General features: G+C 36.1%; 1 long non-coding RNA gene across 1 annotated transcript in view; it reads right to left on the bottom strand.

Moving 5' to 3' along the window:
- The window catches only part of LOC309636730, a 172,345-nt gene extending 165,689 nt beyond the window's left edge, over window positions 1-6,656 (bottom strand). Inside the window, exon 1 of the long non-coding RNA XR_014250184.1 lies at window positions 6,174-6,656. This is a non-coding gene — a long non-coding RNA (uncharacterized lncRNA). The remainder of the gene's footprint in view (window positions 1-6,173) is intronic.
- Window positions 6,657-17,784: the final 11,128 nt, after the last annotated feature.

Below are 17,784 nucleotides of genomic sequence, written 5' to 3'. Positions count from 1 at the left end.
CATACTTTTAATATAGCAATTATATAGAGAAATCATAAATTGGGGAAACAGACGCCTATGGATATTCAACACCTAAGCTAATTCCTAGGGTCCCCTAGCCATGGCAATGGCAGGAATCAGGGCCAACCTCCCAGCTGACCAATGATGGAAATGCAGAGGGATCAAGAAATAAAATGAAGGCCACTTTAACCATTGAGATTTATCAGGTTATTTGTTCCCTAGAATAAACTACCCTACCTTTAATGATACATTCTTTTTTATAATTTCACTTTACTATTGCTTTCCAAATGTCATTTAATCATAGATTGATGTTCTTGGAGGAACAACACCCACTATTGGGAGTGGGAAAATTATTTCCCACTTCCAAATACCCATGTGGAGAAACTATCATAGGGTGAAAACACTCCTGGATTCTCGTTGTCCCCTTAATCATTCCTCCTCCAGGGACAGAAGAATCAACTAATTAAAATGAGATTGGCTGAATACACTGGGCATGCATAGCTCATCTTCTTTCCTTCTCTCTATGGGATCTTCTTGATCTTGAAGAACATCTGTTTTGGTTTGTTCTTGACCATGTGGTAAGCTGAGAAATATAGGTCTTATGCCTGCCAGGGAAGGTCTGCTGTTGCCTGGCTCTCCCTAGGCCTCCGTGGGCAATTCTGATTAATTCAGGGGAAAGTAAGAGCAAGTCTTTGACTCAGAGCTAAAACCACATTATATGATTACTTTAAAATCAATAATAATATTTATTTTTGATCTCTGACTCCTGTGTCTATTTCTCAATAGACAAACTCAGGAGGAGAAAAAAATGTATATGTATAAGTGATTATGGAACTTATGTTGGATGCACTTATTGGATGAGAGTGTGTGTTGTCATCCCTTAGTTTTTCTTCTTTTTTCAAATTATTCTTTTTTTGAGCTTTTTGAGGTATAATTGACAAATAAAATGGTAAGATATTTAAACTGTACAATGTGTGACTTGATATACATAAACATTGGGAAAGGATTCTCCCCACATTGAGTTAATTAACGCATCCATCACCTCTGATCCTTACCTTTTTGTGTGTGTGAGAACATATAAGTTCTATTCTCTTAGCAAGTTTCAGTTATACAATACAGTGTAATCAACTATAGTCACCATGTTATACATTAAGGTCTCAGACCTTATTCATCTTATAACTGAAAGTTTGTACCTTTTCCCCAATTTCCCTCACCCCCAGCTACTTATTTCTGTAAGGTTGATTTGGTTTTTTTTTAGATTGCACATGTAAGCGACACCATGTACCATGCAGTTTTTATCTTCCTCTGTTTGGCTTATTTCACTTTGCATAGTGCCCTCCAGTTTCATCCATGTTGTTGCAAATAACAGGATTCCCTTCTTTGTGAAGGCTGAACAATATTCCAGTGTATATATTTTCTTAATCCATTCTTCCACTAAATGGGCAGTTAGTTTTTTCTATACCTTGACTATTGTGAATAATACTATAATGAACATGGGAGTAACGAACCTCTTTGAGATAATTATTTTTGTTTCCTTTGGCTATATATCCAGAGTAGGATGGCTGAATCATAGAGTATTTCTATTTTTAATTTTTTGAAGAACCTCTATACTGTTGGCTATAATGGCTGTGCCAGTTTACATTCCCACCAACAGTGTACAAATGTTCCCTTTTCTTCAGATCCTTGCCAGCACTTATCTCTTATCTTTTTGATAATAGACAACTAACAGCTGTGAGGTGATATCTCACTGTGGTTTTGATTTACATTCTGCTGCTGTTGGATCAAATGTTCTACATATATCTGTTAAGTCCATCTTCTCTAATATATCATTTAAGTTTAATGGTTGCCTTATTGATTCTCTGTCTGGATGATCAATCCATTGTTGAAAGTGGGGTATCGAAGTCTCTCCCTTTATTATTGTATTGCTCTCTGTTTCTCCCATCAGATATATTAATATTTGCTTTATATATTTAGGTATTCCTGTGTTGGATGCATAGATACTTACAAATGTTATATTCTCTTGATTAATTGAGTTCTTTATCATTATAAAATGACCTTATTTGTGTATTGTTATAATCTTTGGCTTAAAGTCTATTTTGTCTGAAATAAAAATAAATAATCCTGTCCTAATTTGGTTTTGATTTGCATGGAATATCTATTTTTATCTCTTTACATTAAATCTATATGTGTCCTTAAAGCTGAATTAGATCTCTTTTGGCAGCATATATTTTGGTCTTTTTTTTTTTTTGAATTTTATTTTATTTATTTTTTTATACAACAGGTTCTTATTAGTCATCAATTTTATACTCATCAGTGTATACATGTCAATCCCAATCTCCCAATTAATCACACCACCATCCCCACCTCCCCACGGCTTTCCCCCCCCTGGTGTCCATATGTTTGTTCTCTACAACTGTGTCTCAACTTCTGCCCTGCAAACCGGTTCATCTGTACCATTTTTCTAGGATCCACATACATGTGTTAATATACGATATTTGTTTTTCTCTTTCTGACTTACTTCACTCTGTATGACAGTCTCTAGATCCATCCACATCTCAACAAATGACCCAATTTCGTTCCTTTCTATGGCTGAGTAATATTCCATTGTATAAATGTACCACATCTTCTTTATCCATTAGTCTGTTGATGGGCCTTTAGGTTGCTTCCATGACCTGGCTATTGTAAATAGTGCTGCAATGAACATTGGGGTGCATGTGTCTTTTTGAACTATGGTTTTCTCTGGGTATATGCCCAGTAGTGGGATTGCTGGGTCATATGGTAATTCTATTTTTAGTTTTTTAAGGAACCTCCATACTGTTCTCCATAGTGGTTGTATCAATTTACATTCCCACCAAAAGTGCAAGAGGATTCCCTTTTCTCCACACCCTCTCCAGCATTTGTTGTCTGTAGATATTCTGATGATGCCCATTCTAACTGCTGTGAGGTGATACCTCATTGTAGTTTTGACTTGCATTTCTCTAATAATTAGTGATGTTGAACAGCTTTTCATGTGCTTCCTGGTCATATGTATGTCTTCTTTGGAGAAATGCCTATTTAGGTCGTCTGCCCATTTTTGGATTGAGTTGTTTGTTTCTTTAATATTGAGCTGCATGAGCTGTTTATATATTTTGGAGATTAATCCTTTGTCCTTTACCTCATTTGCAAATATTTTCTCCCATTCTGAGGGTTGTCTTTTCATCTTGTTTATGGTTTCCTTTGCTGTGCAAAAGATTTTAGGTTTCAATAGGTCCCATTTGTTTATTTTTGTTTTTATTTCCATTGCTCTAGGAGGTGGATCAAAAAAGATCTTGCTGTGATTTATGTCAAAGAGTGTTCTTCCTATGTTTTCCTCTAAGAGTTTTATAGTGTCCAGTCTTACATTTAGGTCTTGAAACCATTCTGAGTTTATTTTTGTGTATGGTGTTAGGGCGTGTTCTAATTTCATTCTTTTACCTGTAGCTGTCCAGTTTTCCCAGAACCACTTATTGAAGAGACTGTCTTTTCTCCATTGTATATCCTTGCCTCCTTTGTCATAGATTAGTTGACCATAGGTGTGTGGGTTTATTTCTGGGCTTTCTATTCTGTTCCATCGATCTATGTTCCTGTTTTTGTGCCAGTACCATATTGTCTTGATGACTGTATCTTTGTAGTATAGTCTGAAGTCAGGGAGTCTGATTCCTCCCACTCTGTTTTTTTCCCGCAAGACTGCTTTGGCTCTTCGGGGTCTTTTGTGTCTCCATACAAATTTTAAGATTTTTTGTTCTAGTTCCGTAAAAAATGCCATTGGTAATTTGATAGGGATTGCACTGAATCTGTAGATTACTTTGTGTAGTATAGTCATGTTCACAATATTGATTCTTCCAATCCAAGAACATGTTATATCTCTCCATCTGTTGGTATCATCTTTAATTTCTTTCATCAGTGTCTTATAGTTTTCTGCATACAGGTCTTTTGTTTCCCTAGGTAGGTTTATTCCTAGGTATTTTGTTCTTTTTGTTGCAATGGTAAATGGGAGTGTTTTAATTTCTTAATTTCCTTAATTTCTCTTTCAGATTTTTCATCATTAGTGTATAGGAATGAAAGAGATTTCTGTGCATTAATTTTGTATCCTGCAAATTTACCAAATTCATTGATTAGCTGACATCTTTAGGATTCTCTATGTATAGTATCATGTCATCTGCAAACAGTGACAGTTTTACTTCTTCTTTTGCAATTTGTATTCCTTTTATTTGTTTTTCTTCTCTGATTGCCTTGGCTAGGACTTCCAAAACTATGTTGAATAATAGTGGTGAGACTGGACATCCTTGTCTTGTTCCTGATCTTAGAGGAAATGCTTTCAGTTTTTCACCATTGAGAATGATGTTTGCTGTGGGTTTGTCATATATGACCTTTATTATGTTGAGGTAGGTTCCCTGTGTGCCCACATTCTGGAGAGTTTTTATCATAAATGGGTGCTGAATTTTGTCAAAAGCTTTTGCTGCATCTATTGAGATGATAATATGGTTTTTATTCTTCAATTTGTTAATATGGTGTATCACATTGATTGATTTGCATATATTGAAGAATCCTTGCCTCCCTGGGATAAATCCCACTTAATCATGATGTATGATCCTTTTAATGTGTGGTTGGATTCTGTTTGCTAGTATTTTGTTAAGGATTTTTGCATCTATATTCATCAGTGATATTGATCTCTAATTTTCTTTTTTTCTAGTACCTTTGTCTGTTTTTGGTATCAGGGTGATGGTGGCCTCATAGAATGAGTTTGGGAGTCTTCCTTCCCCTGCAATTTTTTGGACGAGTTTGAGAAGGATGGGTGTTAGCTCTTCTCTAAATGTTTGATAGAATTCACCTGTGAAGCCATCTGGTCCTGGACTTTTGTTTGTTGGAAGATTTTTAATCACAGTTTCAATTTCATTACTTGTGATTGGTCTGTTCATATTTTCTATTTCTTCCTGCTTCAGTCTTGGAAGGTTATACATTTCAAAGAATTTGTCCATTTTTTCCAGATTGTCCATTTTATCGGCATAGAGTTGCTTGTAGTAGTCTCTTAAGATGGTTTGTATTTCTGCAGTGTCTGTTGTACCTTCTCCTTTTTCATTTCTAATTTTATTGATTTGAGTCTTTCCCTCTTTTTCTTGATGAGTCTGGCTAATAGTTTATCAATTTTGTTTATCTTTTCAAAGAACCAGCTTTTAGTTTTTTTGATCTTTGCTATTGTTTTCTTTGTTTCTATTTCATTTACTTATGCTCTGATCTTTATGATTTCTTTCCTTCTGCTTAATTTGGGTTTTGTTTGTTCTTCCTTCTCTAGTTCCTTTAGGTGTAAGGTTAGATTATTTATTTCTGATTTTTCTTGTTTCTTGAGGTAGGCTTGTATAGCTATAAACTTCCTTCTTAGAACTGCTTTTGCTGCATCCCATAGATTTTGGATCGTCACGTTTTCATTGTCATTTGTCTCTAGGTAGTTTTTGATTTCCTCTTTGATTTCTTCAGTAATCTCTTGGTTATTTAGTAACATACTGTTTAGCCTCCAAGTGGTTTTTTTTTTTTTTTTTTTTTTACTTTTTTTTTGCCTGTAATTCATTTCTAATCTCATAGTGTTCTGGTCAGAAAAGATTCTTGATATGATTTCAATTTTCTTAAATTTACTGAGGCTTGATTAGTGATCCAAGATGTGATCTATCCTGGAGAATGTTCTGTGCGCACTTGAGAAGAACGTGTAATCTGCTGTTTTTGGATGGAATGTCCTATAAATATCAATTAAATCTATTTAGTCTATTGTGTCGTTTAAAGCTTCTGTTTCCTTATTTATTTTCATTTGGGATGATCTGTCCATTGGTGTAAGTGAAGTGTTAAAGTCCCCCACTATTATTGTGTTACTGTCGATTTCCTCTTTTATAGCTGTTAGCAGCTGCCTTATGTATTGAGGTGCTCCTATGTTGGGTGCAGGTATATTTATAAATGTTATATCTTCTTCTTGGATTGAACCCTTGATCATTATGTAGTGTCCTTCCTTGTCTCTTGTAACATTCTTTATTTTAAAGTCTATTTTATCTGCTATGATTATTGCTACTCCAGCTTTCTTTCTTTTTTTTTTAACATCTTTATTGGAGTATAATTGCTTTACAATGGTGTGTTAGTTTCTGCTTTATAACAAAGTGAATCAGTTATACATATACATATGTTCCCATATCTCTTTCCTCTTGTGTCTCCCTCCCTCCCACTCTCCCTATCCCACCCCTCTAGGTGGTCACAAAGCACCGAGCTGTTCTCCCTGTGCTATGCGGCTGCTTCCCACTAGCTATCTATTTTACATTTGGTAGTGTATATATGTCCATGCCACTCTCTCACCCTGTCACAACTTACCCCTCCTGCTCCCCATATCCTCCAGTCCATTCTCTAGTAGGTTTGTGTCTTTACTCCCGTCTTGCCACTAGGTTCTTCATGACCTTTTTTTCCCCCTTAGATTCCATATATATGTGTTAGCATACTGTATTTGTTTTTCTCTTTCTGACTTACTTCACTCTGTATGACAGACTCTAACTCCATCCATCTCACTACAAATACCTCCATTTCGTTTCTTTTTATGGCTGAGTAATATTCCATTTTATAGATGTGCCACATCTTCTTTATCCATTCCTCCGATGATGGACACTTAGGTTGCTTCCATGTCCTGGCTATTGTAAATAGAGCTGCAATGAATATTTTGGTACATGACTCTTTTTGAATTATGGTTTTCTCAGGATATATGCCCAGTAGTGGGATTGCTGGGTCGTATGGTAGTTCTATTTTAGTTTTTTTTTTTTTAATTTTATTTATTTTATTTATTTTTGGCTGTGTTGGGTCTTCGTTTCTGTGCGTGGGCTTTCTCTAGCTGTGGCAAGCGGGGGCCACTCTTCATCGCGGTGCGCGGGCCTCTCACTATCGCGGCCTCTCTTGTTGCGGAGCACAGGCTCCAGACGCGCAGGCTCAGTAGTTGTGGCTCACGGGCATAGTCGCTCCGCGGCACGCGGGATCCTCCCAGACCAGGGCGCGAACCCGTGTCCCCTGCATTGGCAGGCAGATTCTCAACCACTGCGCCACCAGGGAAGCCCAATTTTAGTTTTTTAAGGAACCTCCATACTGTTCTCCATAGTGGCTGTATCAATTTACATTCCCACCAACAGTGCAAGAGGATTCCCTTTTCTCCACACCCTCTCCAGCATTTATTGTTTCTAGATTTTTTGATGATGGCCATTCTGACTGGTGTGAGATGATATCTCATTGTACTTTTGATTTGCATTTCTCTAATGATTAATGACGTTGAGCATTCTTTCATGTGTCTGTTAGCAATCTGTATATCTTCTTTGCAGAAATGTCTATTTAGGTCTTCTACCCATTTTTGGATTGGGTTGTTTGCTTTTTTGATATAGAGCTGCATGAGCTGCTTGTAAATCTTGGAGATTAATCCTTTGTCAGTTGCTTCATTTGCAAATATTTTCTCCCATTCTGAGTGTTGTCTTTTGGTCTTGTTTATGGTTTCCTTTGCTGTGCAAAAGCTTTTAAGTTTCATTAGGTCCCATTTGTTTATTTGTGTTTTTATTTCCATTTCTCTAGTAGCTGGGTCAAAAAGGATCTTGTTGTGATTTATGTCACAGAGTGTTCTGCTTATGTTTTCCTATAAGAGTTTGATAGTGTCTGGTCTTATATTTAGGTCTTTAATCCATTTTGAGTTCATTTTTGTGTATGGTGTTAAGGAGTGTTCTAATTTCATACTTTTACATGTACCTGTCCAGTTTTCCCAGCACCACTTATTGAAGAGGCTGTCTTTTCTCCACTGTATATGCTTGCCTCCTTTATCAAAGATAAGGTGACCATATGTGCATGGGTTTATCTCTGGGCTTTCTATCCTGTTCCATTGATCTATGTTTCTGTTTTTGTGCCAGTACCAAACTGTCTTGATTACTGTAGCTTTGTAAAATAGTCTGAAGTCAGGGAGCCTGATTCCTCCAGATCCATTTTTCGTTCTCAAGATTGCTTTAGCTATTCGGGGTCTTCTGTGTTTCCATACAAATTGTGAACTTTTTTGTTCTTGTTCTGGGAAAAATGCCAGTGGTAGTTTGATAGGGATTGCATTGAATATGTAGATTGCTTTGGGGAGAAGAGTCATTTTCACAATGTTGATTCTTCCAATCCAAGAACATGGTATATCTCTTCATCTATTTGTATCATCTTTAATTTCTTTCATCAGTGTCTTATAGTTTTCTGCATACAGGTCTTTTGTCTCCTTAGGTAAGTTTATTCCTAGATATTTTATTCTTTTTGTTGCAATGGTAAACGGGAGTGTTTTCTTAATTTCACTTTCAGATTTTTCATCATTAATGTGTAGGAATGCAAGAGATTTCTGTGCATTTATTTTGTATCCTGCTACTTTCCCAAATTCATTGATTAGTTCTAGTAGTTTTCTGGTAGCATCTTTAGGATTCTCTATGTATAGTATCATGTCATCTGCAAACAGTGACAGCTTTACTGGTTCTTTTCCGATTTGGATTCCTTTTATTTCTTTTTCTTCTCTGATTGCTGTGGCTAACACTTCCAAAGCTATGTTGAATAATAGTGGTGAGAGTGGGCAACCTTGTCTTGTTCCTGATCTTAGTGGAAATGGTTTCAGTTTTTCACCACTGAGGACAATGTTGGCTGTGGGGTTGTCATATATGGCCTTTATTATGTTGAGGAAAGTTCCCTCTATGCCTACTTTCTGCAGGGCTTTTATCATAAATGGGTGTTGAATTTTGTCAAAAGCTTTTTCTGCATCTATTGAGATGATCATATGGTTTTTCTCCTTCAATTTGTTAATATGATGTATCACGTTGATTGATTCACGTATATTGAAAAATCCTTGCATTCCTGGAATAAACCCCACTTGATCATGGTGTATGATCCTTTTAATGTGCTGTTGGATTCTGTTTGCTAGTATTTTGTTGAGGATTTTTGCATCTATGTTCATCTGTGATATTGGCCTGTATTTTTCTTTCCTTGTGACATCTTTTTCTGGTTTTGGTATCAGGGTGATGGTGACCTCGTAGAATGAGATGGGGAGTGTTCCTCCCTCTGCAATATTTTGGAAGAGTTTGAGAAGGATAGGTGTTAGCTCTTCTCTAAATGTTTGATAGAATTCTCCTGTGAAGCCATCTGGTCCTGGGCTTTTGTTTGTTGGAAGATTTTTAATCACAGTTTCAATTTCAATGCTTGTGATTGGTCTGTTTATATTTTCTGTTTCTTCCTGGTTCAGTCTTGGCAGGTTGTGCATTTCTAAGAATCTGTCCATTTCTTCCAGGTTGTCCATTTTATTGACATAGAGTTGCTTGTAGTAATTTCTCATGATCGTTTGTATTTCTGCAGTGTCAGTGGTTACTTCTCCTTTTTCATTTCTAGTTTTGTTGATTTGAGTCTTCTCCCTTTTTCTCTTGATGAGTCTGGCTAATGGTTTATCATTTTTGTTTATCTTCTCAAAGAACCAGCTTTTAGTTTCATTGATCTTTGCTATTGTTTCCTTCATTTCTTTTTCATTTATTTCTGATCTGATCTTTATGATTTCTTTCCTTCTGCTAGCTTTGGGGTTTTTTTGTTCTTCTTTCTCTAATTGCTTTAGGTGCAAGGTTAGGTTGTTTATTCGAGATGTTTCCTGTTTCTTGAGGTAGACTTGTATTCCTATAAACTTCCCTCTTAGAACTGCTTTTGCTGCATCCCATAGGTTTTGGTTCGTCGTGTCTCCATTGTATTTGTTTCTAGGTATTTTTTGATTTCCCCTTTGATATCTTCAGTGATCACTTCGTTATTAAGTAGTGTATTGTGTAGCCTCCATGTGTTTGTATTTTTTACAGATCTTTTCCTGTAATTGATATCTAGTCTCATAGCGTTGTGATTGGAGAAGATACTTGATACGATTTCAATTTTCTTAAATTTACCAAGGCTTGATTTGTGACCCAAGATATGATCTATCCTGGAGAATGTTCCGTGAGCACTTGAGAAAAATGTGTATTCTGTTGTTTTTGGGTGGAATGTCCTATAAATATCAATTAAGTCCATCTTGTTTAATGTATTATTTAAAGCTTGTGTTTCCTTTTTTATTCTCATTTTGGATGATCTGTCCATTGGTGAAAGTGGGGTGTTAAAGTCCCCTACTATGATTATGTTACTGTCGATTTCCCCTTTTATGGCTGTTAGTATTTGCCTTATGTATTGAGGTGCTCCTATGTTGGGTGCGTTAATATTTACAATTGTTATATCTTCTTCTTGCATTGTTCCCTTGACCATTATTTAGTATCCCTCTTTGTCTCTTGTAATAGTCTTTATTTTAAAGTCTATTTTGTCTGATATGAGAATTGCTACTCCAGCTTTCTTTTGATTTCGATTTGCATGGAATATCTTTTTCCATCCCCTCACTTTCAATCTGTATGTGTCCCTAGGTCTGAAGTGGGTCTCTTGTAGACAGCATATGTATGGGTCTTGTTTTTTTATCCATTCAGCCAGTGTGTGTCTTTTGGTTGGATCATGTAATCCATTCCCGTTTAAGGTAATTATCAATATGTATGTTCCTATGACCATTTTCTTAATTGTTTTGGGTTTATTTTTGTAGGTCCTTTTCTTCTCTTGTGTTTCCCAGTTAGAGAAGTTCCTTTAGCATTTGTTGTATAGCTGGTTTGGTGGTGCTGAATTCTCTTAGCTTTTGCTTGTCTCTAAGGCTTTTGATTTCTCCATCTAATGTGAATGAGATCCTTGCCAGGTAGTGTAATCTTGGTTGTAGGTTCTTCCCTTTCATGACTTTGAGTATACCATGCCAATCCCTTCTGGCTTATAGAGTTTCTGCTGAGAAATCAGCTGTTAACCTTATGGGAGTTCCCTTGTATGTTATCTGTCATTTTTCCCTTGCTGCTTTCAATAATTTTTCTTTGTCTTTAATTTTTGCCATTTTGATTACTATATGTCTCGGCATGTTTCTCCTTGGGTTTAATCTGTATGGGACTCGCTGCGCTTCCTGGACTTGGGTGGCTATTTCCTTTCCCATGTTATGGAATTTTTCGACTATAATCTCTTCAATATTTTCTCTGGTCCTTTCTCTCTTCTCCTTCTGGGACCCTATAATGCGAATGTTGTTGCATTTAATGTTGTCCCAGAGTTCTCTTAGGCTGTCTTCATTTCTTTTCATTCTTTTTTCTATAGTCTGTTCTGCAGCAATGAATTCCCCCATTTTGTCTTCCAGGTCACTTATCCGTTCTTTTACCTCAGTTATTCTGCTATTGATTCCTTGTAGTGAAGTTTTCATTTCAGTTATTGTATTGTCCATCTCTGTTTGTTTGTTCTTTAATTCTTGTAGGTCTTTGTTAAACATTTCTTGCATCTTCTCGATCTTTGCCTCCATTCTTTTCCCGAGGTCCTGGATCATCTTCACTATCATTACACTGAATTCTTTTTCTGGAAGGTTGCCTATCTCCACTTCATTTAGTTCTTTCTCTGGGGTTTTATCTTTTTCCTTCATCTGGTACATATCCCTCTGCCTTTTCATCTTGTCTATCTTTCTGTAAATGTAGTTTTTGTTCCACAGGCTGCAGAATTGCAGTTCTTCTTGCGTCTGCTGTCTGCCCTCTTGGTCTTTTTTTTTTTTTTTTTAATCCTTCAGCCACTCTCTTTTAGTTGGAGAATATACTCCAGTTACATGTAAAGTAATTTTTAATACTTACCTGCTTGACAACACTTTGTACCTATTGTCACTTTGCATTATTGTTGGGAAAATTACACATGTGACTCCATTGGAAGAGGAAATTTGTGCTTGGTTTCTTCTGGAATGTGCCCTATGCACCTTTTCTCTTTGTTGATTTTAATCTGTGTCCTTTCACTCTATTAAACCATAACAATGACTGTAATAGCTATAAATACATAAAATAATAATGTAACTATTGATAGGTATAGACTTATATTACCCTAAAAATTTTTTTCCTGTTGTTTTGTAATTCCCTTGTTGTTTCTTTTTCTCCTTCTCTTTTTCTTTGGGATTTGATGATTTCCTGCAGTAGTATGCTTTATCCCTTTCTCTTTCTCTTTTGTGTATCTACTATATGTAGGCTTTTGCTTTGTGTAACCATGAGTAATGTAAGCATTATTTTAAGCTGATAACAACTTAACTTTGAATGCATATAAAAGTTCTACATTTTTAAACATCCCTTCCCATATTTTGGTTTTGATGTCACCATTTACATCTTTTTAAATTGAGTATCCAGTATTGTAGTTATTGTTATTTTTAATACTTTTGTCATTTAACCTTTATATTAGCATTATAAGTGATTTACCCACCATCATCACAACATTAGAGTATTTTGAATTTAACTATATGTTTATCTTTCCAGTGAGTTTTATACTATCATATTTTCCTGTTACTAATTAACATCCTTTGTTTCATATAAACTCTCTTTAACCTTTCTTGTAAGTTCAGTCTAGTGGTAAGGCTCTCCTTTAGCTTTTGTTTGTCTGAGAAACTTTATTTCTCCTTCAGTTCAGAAGAGTAACTTGATTGTCATTATTCTTTGTTGGTAGTTTTTTTCTTTCATCACCTTGAATATATTATGCCACTTCCTTCTGGCCTGCAGAGTTTCTGCTGAAAAATCTGCTGATTGTCAATGAGGATTCCCTTGTATATAATGAGTTGTTTTTTTCTTGCTGCTTTTAAGATTCTCTCCTTGCCTCTATCTTTTGACCAATTTAATTATAATATTCCTTTAACTTTTGATAATTTAATTATAATGTTTCTCTTTGGCTTCCTCTTATTTGGGGCATTTTGGGCTTCCTGGATACAGTTGTCTGTTTTATTGCTCAGGTTAGGGAAGTTTTCAGTCATTATTCCTCTGAATAAGCTTTCTGCCCCTTTCTCTCTCTCTCTCTTCTGCTTTGGAGTCTTTTATAATGTGAATATAGACCCACTTGATGTTGTCCCATTAGTCCCTTAAGCTATCTTCATTCTTTTTTATTCTTTTTTCTTTTTGCTCCTGTGACTGGATGGATTCCATTGCTCTGTATTTGACTTCTCTGATTCTTTATTTCACTTTATCTAGTCTGTTGTTGAAACCTCTATTGAATTTTTTGGTTCAGTTATTGTATTTTTAAGCTCTATGATTCCCATATCATACATTTTATATTTTCTCATTGTTGAAATTTTCACTTTGTTCATGCATTGTTCTCCTAACTCAGTGAGTATCTTTATGACCATTATTTTGAATTCTTTCTCCGATAAATCACTTACCTCTGCTTCATTAAGATCTGTTTCTGGAGATTAATCTTGTTTTTTGTTTGGAATATATTTCTCTGTTTCTTCATTTTCCTTGGCTCTCTGTGTTGGTTTCTGTGCATTAGATAAAATAGCCACCGCTTCCAGTCTTGACAGAGTACTGTAGTCTCATGTAGGAGATGAACCTCATCAATCACCCTGTGCTTTTTTTGTTGTCTCTCCAAACTTTGTGATTGTCCAAGCTGCCTCCTTTGAATTTAGTTACTCCCTGTAGCTGAGGATATACGAAAACCCATCATTGTCCCAAAGGGGAGGATCACAGTCAGCACCCTGATGAAGGCTGATTAGAAGCTTGGCCCTCAGGCAGCAGCTTTTAAAGTATACAGATAAACCTCTTTCAGGGAAAAACTGGGGGATGGGTATTTTTGCCTTCGCTGTGTTGAGCCCTGGTGGGATAGCCAGTTAATAACTGATGCTTCTTCTTTTTCTTTTTCTTTCTTTTTTTTTTTTTTTTTTGCTACATTCCTGTAGTACACAAGAATGGAAGCCCTGTTGGCTATCAGTCAGGCAATCTGGGACCCATCTCTCAGGCTGTAGCCATAAAAACTAGGACACAGACTTATATACAAGTTCCTCCAGGACGATACTGGTGACTTGGAGCAGGCTGGAAGGAGGATTCTCCATAGAGAATCTTGGCCAGTCTCTTGTTACATGCTAAATCAGAAGCCTGGCTCTCAAGCATCAGCTTTTAAAGTATTCAGATAAACTTGTGACAACAAAAGAAGTCCCTCACCATCTAATCCTATAGGAATTAAATCACTGCAGTGACCATTAACACATCCTAAAAGGAATTCAGTGTGGAGATCAGGCACAAGGCACTTTGTGCTCTGGGAAAACTTGCAGAACAGGCCTTCAGATACACATTTTCATGAGAAAATTGTATGAACCCAATTTCTTGTATCTTCTCATATGTAGAAAATCCACTAAAATAATTAATGCAGACATCTCCTTATGACTAGCAACAATATTCTACCGAGATGTGTGCTTGATTGCATATACCCCCTTCACCAAAATCATATATCTATTGACCTACCCTCCTATTTTTTCAGAGCAGTTCCTCAGAGTTATCTGAAAGGCTCTCTCTTGGGCTATAATCCTCAGTAAACCACCAAATAAAACTGAACTCACATCTCTCACACTGTGCATTCTTTTTCAGTCAAAATCTCTTTCAGTGGAAGATTGGGAGGTGGGTGCTTCTGCCTGCCCCCTCTATGCTAGGCACTGGGGCACAGCTATGGTGAGTCTCACATGCCCACCAAAAGCTACTTCTTTGCTATAGTCTTGTGAGTCTCATGGACATAAGCCCTACTGGTTTTCAGAGCTAGATGTTTTGGGGTCTTGCCTCTCAGGTGGGAGTCTTAAAAGTTGGGATGCTAGATGTGGGATCCAAAACCTTTTCTCCCCAGGGAGAAGCTGGGAGTTGGGGATTCCCTCCGGTGGAGGTGTGCTGGGGTGGAGTTTATGGCAAGGATGTGTTTCCTACTCATTTCGATGTGGTTATTTTCCTTATTGCCTGATGTGTAGGAGTTGATCAGCTAGCTTCTGGATATCTTTCAGAGGGAATTGCTCACGTGTAGTTGTACATTTGGTGCATCCATTAGGGAAGGGAGCTGAGAAGCCTCCTATGTCATCATCTTGCTTGACCTTCTGATTCTGGTTGCCTTTTAAAGAATGGTAATAGTTTATTTTAATAGACAAAAATATTCTGTAATTATACTCATGAGACAGAATATACATAGATACTTGACAACTATAAGGTGGAATGTAGTTTGCAAATGTTGGTTCTGTAGCCTCAGCATTTTTATCTCCTCTCTTTGATATCTGATAACTCCATTCCATAAGTATAATAAGATTGTCAATTACGGTAGTATGTGCTTCTTCTTCACCAGTCATGGATCCTAGGATTGAACAATCATAATATCCTGTGACTTTGGCAATAATGAATAGTCCAATATGTGGCACTGACCTAAGCTGACTAATCAGAGACTTTCCTTGGTATTGACATTGATATATAGTTGTTGGACCAATAATAATTACAACAACAAAAATACCCTCTTTTGTATTTTTTTGTTGAGGTTGGAAGCTGGATAATGAAAATGAGGAATTGCCAGTGACCACCCTCATTAGCTTCATAAATGAAGTCTGTCTGTAGTGAGAGCAAATAAATCCAACATACAGAGGGAAGTAGAGGGGGAAAAAGAGAGAGAGATGCCTTCTGACATCCTTTAATCTCTAGCTCCAAACTTGCCTGAGGCTAGTTCTACCCTTGGATGTCTCTAAATACTAAAGTACATTTCTTATTAAGATAATTTAAGTTGAGCATCCTTCACTTGCCAATGAATAACTTTTGATTACTACAGAAGGTTATAAATGATAAACCCAAAATGCTGAGGGTGTAGGAATTGTCAGAGCCATTTTGCTGTTGTTATTATTTGTTGTTTATAATAACTTGCTTGTGGGAAGATTTGTAGTGATAAGAAAAAAATTCACCTGAGAGTGGTTAAGAAAACTCATAGACACCTGGAAAAATGATATAGAAAAATTTATTTGATACCTGATATAAATGATAGTGGAATTGATCCAGATTGACAAGAAAAAATGGCACTGAGAAAATCTATGGATGAAACAGGGAGTAAAGAGACATAGGAATATTAAAGTTGTAGATGAGCGATCCTAAAAGGAATAATCTTATTTGAGAGAAACACCAGGAAGAGCACGTGAGGGCTACTAGAAGATATGTTGATTTGAATGTAAATGAGGAAAAACTGGCTTGGAAGTTCAAGTAACAGTTATACCAATGGTAACAAGAGATTGGCTAATAAAGATTAAAGATAAAGAAGACAAATGGTCAACAACAGAATTATCAAAATATTTTATTCCTGAAATCTTTTTATAACTTTTGAAAATTTGATTTAATATGTGCACTTATTTTGACTTTTAACCTACTCATTCCATTTTTGGAGTAAATATGTTAAGTACTTGCTGTTGTAGTAAAATTATTAATGTTATACTACTGAAACCAGCTCTTTCTTATATTGGACATGAATTATTGAATTTGCATACTTACAAGATGTGAAGACATGCAGATTTTTTTCATTTCCTTTATTTTTGAACAAGGTCAAAGATCATTTTCTGAAAACATTTTTCTGTATTGCTTTACTATTCAGATATTCAGAAAACAAAATCCTGCCTTGTAGAATCCCTATTACATACTACTTGGGCATAATTTCTCAATTTTCTTTGTATTATATTAAAGTTTTGTTCCCTTTCAATTTATTCCAGCAACTCTTACCAATGAATGGGCTGAGAAATTCATATTATTGAGCCAGCCATTAGGGTGAGCTTTTCAATATAATATCAATTTGGCTTTTATTGTGCACTAAAATGATACCTGTGTAAATCATCACAACAAATAATTTGATAAATGAAAGACAACTGTCATTCCATGAGCTTCATTTTCCATTTAACAGTCTGAAAAATCTCTGTAGTATCAGATGTTAAATTAAGAAGGTACATTAACTCTCACCTCCTCTCACTGAAGTGTGGCATAGATTTAGTCAAAGCTTGATTTGATTACTTGCTCATGGTATATCCTGGTTATAACTCAAATCCAAGCAGAGCTTGTATCATATATGTCTGCAAAATGTGTAATAAGTCATTTTAATGCTGATGCTTTGACATCAGACTATGCCTGAGATTAAAGTTTGACTTTCTCATTTACTCACTGTATGATCTTAGACAAGTTATTTTGAGACACAGCTCCTTCATAAAAGGAAATAAATAATACATATTTCATATGGTTATTTTGGAGTTTAATGAGTTAATACATGTCAGTCACTTAATACAGTACCTGGTACTCTGAAAAATGTCAGTCATAATGATGATGATGAAGATGACAATGACAAAGCTATTATTACATAGGATCCAGGAAAAGAGCCCTTGGGTTAATTCACAGGAAACTCAAGCTATGTCCATGAAAATAGCTTAATGTTAATGTTTCCCCTTGTCCATTTATCTGTGGATAAAACAAAATTATACTCTTCTAGGTTTATCCTAAAAAAGCTGTCCTGAAATCTGCCCCAGCATTTTCCCTTAGAGTCAGTGATTTGAAATAATATATTTTCTAGATATAAATTAAAATAAACATAGGTATTTTCATTGTTTTCAAGCTGGAATTGAAATAGGGTCTCATACAGCAACAGTCTCCTGGAACTTCAGCCTTCTCAAAGACCTCTGTGTGGGAATTCTTTGAGGTAACAAATGCCATCTTCCATGTCCCTCCACAGACTCACACCTATCATATTGCAAAGGCATGCATCCTTGACTACTGATCTTGCCACGAGAACCCTTGTAGAACAGATGTCGATGTTTCCACTTGCTCTCATCCATATTTTACGACATGTTTATTTGACATTTCAGGCCCAAATCTGAGGTCACAATTCACTGCTCCCTTGTGCTCTCAACTT

This window comes from Balaenoptera physalus (assembly GCF_965194825.1).
Source record: "Balaenoptera physalus genome assembly, chromosome: 10".
In the NCBI taxonomy this organism is placed as follows: domain Eukaryota; kingdom Metazoa; phylum Chordata; class Mammalia; order Artiodactyla; family Balaenopteridae; genus Balaenoptera; species Balaenoptera physalus.
This window is presented reverse-complemented; position numbering and strand designations above follow the sequence as displayed.